A 4,797-nucleotide genomic window follows, 5' to 3' on the forward strand; every position below is an offset into this window, starting at 1 on the left:
GGACTAAAAACACCAAACCCTCATTCTAGTCTCTCAAAGAATATAAAGTCTTTTATACTAAATTTCACTCGGCTCAACAAAATGAATTATATGCTCTCATTCAGGTTATTCACTTACATTCTTATCCTATTAATATAGTTTCTGACTCCTTATATTCAGTTTTTGTATTAAGAAATATAGAAACTTCTATCATAAATTCTAATCAATCTATTATCCAACAACTTTTTCTTGAACTACAATATATTATTAGAAACCACACTTCCCCCACTTATATTACCCATATCCGAGCACATTCTTGTTTTCCTGGCCCGATGGCCCATGGCAATGAACAAGCTGATAAACTTGTCTCTTTTGCTACTCCTAAAGAACAACATGCTCTATTAAACAATAATGCTGGTTCATTACATCAAATTTTAAAAATTCCATACTGACATGCTAAAAAAATCATTAATAACTGCTCCACTTGTAGGCCCCTACATCTTTGATCCATTACACAAGATATCAGTCTTCAAAGATTACAACCCCCCAATGAACTATGGCAAATGGATGTAACTTGTTGCCCTGAACTTTCTTCCTCTTCCTTCTTACATGTTGCGATTGATGCAAAATCTTCATTTATATGGGCCACACCTCTCCAAGGTGAAGCTACATGACATGTTATAACCCACCTGTTAGCTTGCTTTGCAGTAATGGGAACACCTAATTCTATAAAAACAGACAATGGCCCTGCCTATATTTCTAGGCAATTCAAACAATTTTTACATTCATTCTCTATGAAACATATGACAAACATTCCTTATAATCCACAAACACAAGACATAGTTAAACAAACAATTCACACACTGAAACTACAAATAAAAAAATTAAAAAGGGGGGAATACACAGGAACACGTCTATCTTCCTTATCCAGAGCATTTTACTAAATTCCAATGCAACATATTCTTTAAGCCTGTAACTATTGTTAATACAGCTTTATTTGTTTTAAATTTTTTAAACTTACCGCAAGGAGATATTTTGACAAAAGCAGAAAAACATTTTGAGGCATTGAAGGACACCTCCCTTCCTCTGCCCATCTGGTATCAAGATGGGTTGACTAAACAATGAAAATCTGGAAAATTAATATTACAGGGAAAAGGGTATGCTTGTATTTCGCCAGATGGATGCAACGAAATCAGCTGGCTCCCTCTTTGGAAGATCCGCCCCAGGGGAGCCACCAACATTCAAGAAAGAGAAGAAATGGCGAAATCCCTAGGAGGAGGAGTTTCCAGTACAAGCCATGGATGCTTTAAAAATTTCCAAGAAACGCCACACTCGACGTCATCGACCTTATGATTTCCCTACTTGGGGACACATAAAAGCCCTTACTAATCAAGCTAAAAATCTGGTTTCTCAACAGGGAATGCCTCAGAATCCTGAAAATATTTGTCGGTATGCTTGCTTTGCTTGCTTTTGCTTCCCCTGCTTAGGCTGACTTGATTAATCACACTTATTGGGCTTATATACTTAACCCCCCTTTATTGCAGGTTGCAGAATGGACAGATATACAACCAGTCGTATCCACTAATGACTCAACACATATGCCCACTCCTTGGAGCTTTGAGGGGCCCTCTCATCCTCAGGAAGAAGGAAGACTAATTAACATTTCTCTAGGCTATGAAATCCTTCATTTATGCATGGGCCCAGCAGAATTATGTATTAATGTTAAGTCAACAAATGTAGGCTTTCATCCTGCTTCCAAAAAAGAACTTCCACACATTGCTTGGACTGTTTACTGCCCTGTCCTTTTATGAAAACCATGTCAATACTACCAAAACTCTAGGAAAAGGACAAAAGTTGGAATGTAAGGGGTTTACTTATAAGGACTTTAAATATACTCCTGTTTATTGGAATAGATGTCAAGCTAAATCAGGGAAATTAATGTTTATGGCCAATTATACCATTGTTGATTGGGGACCCCATGGTATATGGCTATCTAACTGCTCAGATGATATTAATAGTACTATATGTGATTATGTTACTCAAGTAGCATAGAAGATTACCAACAGTTCAACGAAACACTTCCATGACAAAGGACTCTTTGGCTGGCTTGACGGCAAAATGGCACCTTCTCGCCCTCAAATCATCCTCAATAAACAAATTGGGCCTGAACAATGGGACATCTGAAAACTTGCTGCAAGTACTGAAAAACTTGGAACTTGGACTAGATATTTCACAGAGACCAGTTGTTGTCATAGTAATTATTCTTTCCATTATAATCATTATTTTATACAAGCTTGTGTTCCCCTTCCTTTTGTTATAGCCATAAGAAACTTACAATTTAATAGACTTTACATTCTGTGACCTGTATAGATTGCATATTGTATACTTGTCTTAATTCCTCTATTTCTCTAAAAAATGAATCCCTTTTGATCCTTCCATCTCGATGTGGTCTGTGGATACCAGTAGATCTCCAACAACCCTGGGAAGAGGGTCCCATGGCAGCACTTGCTTCCCGGTTACTCACTAAATTACTCCAACAATCTAAGCGATTCATTGGATGGTTAATTCTTGGCATTTTGGGGGTTAATAGCCATTTGCACCACTGCTACTGTCGCAGGCATTGCTTTACAAACTTCAATTCAAACACAAAACTTTATTCAAAATTGGACTAAAGATGTTCATACTATGTGGGCCACTCAGGTTCAGATAGATGAAGAAGTTCAGGATAAAATTCAGAAATTAAAAACAGCCATCCTATGGGTTGGAGACCAATTAATAGATTTACAAAAAAAAATTATTAAATTGTGATTGGAATTCTACTGAATTTTGTATCACTCCTGTTTGATTCAACCATAGTGCTTACAATTGGGAACAAATCAAATTTCATCTGCAAGATATACATAATAACACCTCCTTAAATGTACAGTTGCTGCAAAAGGAAAATTTTGAAACCTTCTCTAAAAGTCTACCCTCTTCCAACTATTTGGAAACCTTAGCTGAACAGCTGACTGATCAATTATCTGGGCTGGACCCTCAAGAATGGTTTCAAAGCATTACACATAGTATTGGATCTGGAACTATAACACTGATAATTGTCCTGGTGATAATATTTGTAGTATACCAATGCCTTTCAACTAAAATGGTTCAAACTGAATAAACTCAATTGCTCAGGGCCTTCATAAAAGTATCTACAGTGACTCCCCCAATTGTGAAAAAATAAAAAAGGGGGAATTGTCAGGGGACGTTCAGCTTTAAGGGATCCAATATATTATTCTTATCTTTTGTGCGCCGTTTCTCAAGGATTCTCTATTCCTTATCAGTTTCTGGAAAACAGGAATGAGCACAGCTGCATGCAGTTCTGAAGACTGAGATCATGAGAAGGGGCACCTGCTTGACTTCCTTTCAAGGACTCCCTTCAGTGACTCCCTTCAGTGACCTTACTTAAATGTAATCTATTCAGTTTATGCCCCTCTTACTCAAGATATGGAATGCTTTCTGGCCCTTTGAAGATTGTTATTTGCTTGGCTCTGTTTTGAACAGTTTTTTTTTTTTTTACTGCCTATAGCTGCCTTGTATGAAGATATATAAACATGCATTTCTGCAAATAAAGCACCCTTGTTTCACTCGAGACTTGGGTTTCCTGCATCTCTCTTCTCGTAGACTCCAGTCCCCAGGTCCCGGTCTACAAAGACCGTGACAATGAAGCTTTTTCAACAAAGTGATAGCTCCCTGCTTTTTAATATGCTGTATAGTTTGTCATAGCTTCTCTTCCAAGGATCAAGCATCTTTCAATTTCTTGGCTGCAATCACCATCTGCAGTCTCTTAAAAACAGTTTTTATTTCTATCATAATTTTTAAGGAAATACCAAATATCACAAAAACAAGCATATATGTATACATCCTTTTAGTCTGTGATTTTATTGCATTTCTCCCACACCTTTGTTTTTAAGATCCTATGATCGAGTCGCCAGTCCAGGTTTGATGCACGATACTGGATGCTTGGGGCTGGTGCACTGGGACGACCCAGAGGGATGGTACAGGGAGGGAGGAGGGAGGAGGGTTCAGGATGGGGATCACGTGTATACCTGTGGCAGATTCATGTTGATACATGGCAAAACCAATATAATATTGTAAAGTTAAATAATAAAATAAAATTTAAAAAACTAAATAAAATAAACATACCATTTCTATCCTTTTCCAGTCACCCCAAAAATATTAACAAATATTTATTAACCTTAAATTTAGTATTTGGTAGAAAATTATTAAGCAATCAGGCAAATTTAGTGGTTTTAGGTTTCAGTTCCATGTATTAACTCCTGATTTATTGTCATCTTCCTTTTGTAGGAAGCAACCCTTTTAGAAACTATGGTAGCAAGAAGCTATTCAATATGTCCTCCAAGATTTATTTAACATTTATTATTAATATAGAATCTTTCTTTCAATTTCTATTTTCTCTCAATATTTCTATTTGCTTTTCTTTCCTTTTACACCTCAATTTACATGATATTATCAAGAAATATTTCTCCTGAGCCACATCTCACAAAAAGTTAAAAATACACAGAATCCAATACTTCTTGGTTCAAATTGGTTTGTCTTTTTGTGGTACTTTATACGCTTTAGCCTAACTAAAACACAACCCGAAGTGTGATCTACCATCCAACTGCTTCTCCAGTAGATCCCAGTATAACACAGTGATTAAATGTATATTTTTCATCTAAGAACCTATCACACTAGTTAATCCTCTTGGCTGTCTTGTGGGTAGACTTCAACACCTGTTTATCAAATATGAAGATTTGATGAATAAATTCATCAAGATAT

This window comes from Bos taurus, chromosome 1, assembly GCF_002263795.3.
Source record: "Bos taurus isolate L1 Dominette 01449 registration number 42190680 breed Hereford chromosome 1, ARS-UCD2.0, whole genome shotgun sequence".
Taxonomy (NCBI): Eukaryota; Metazoa; Chordata; class Mammalia; order Artiodactyla; family Bovidae; genus Bos; species Bos taurus.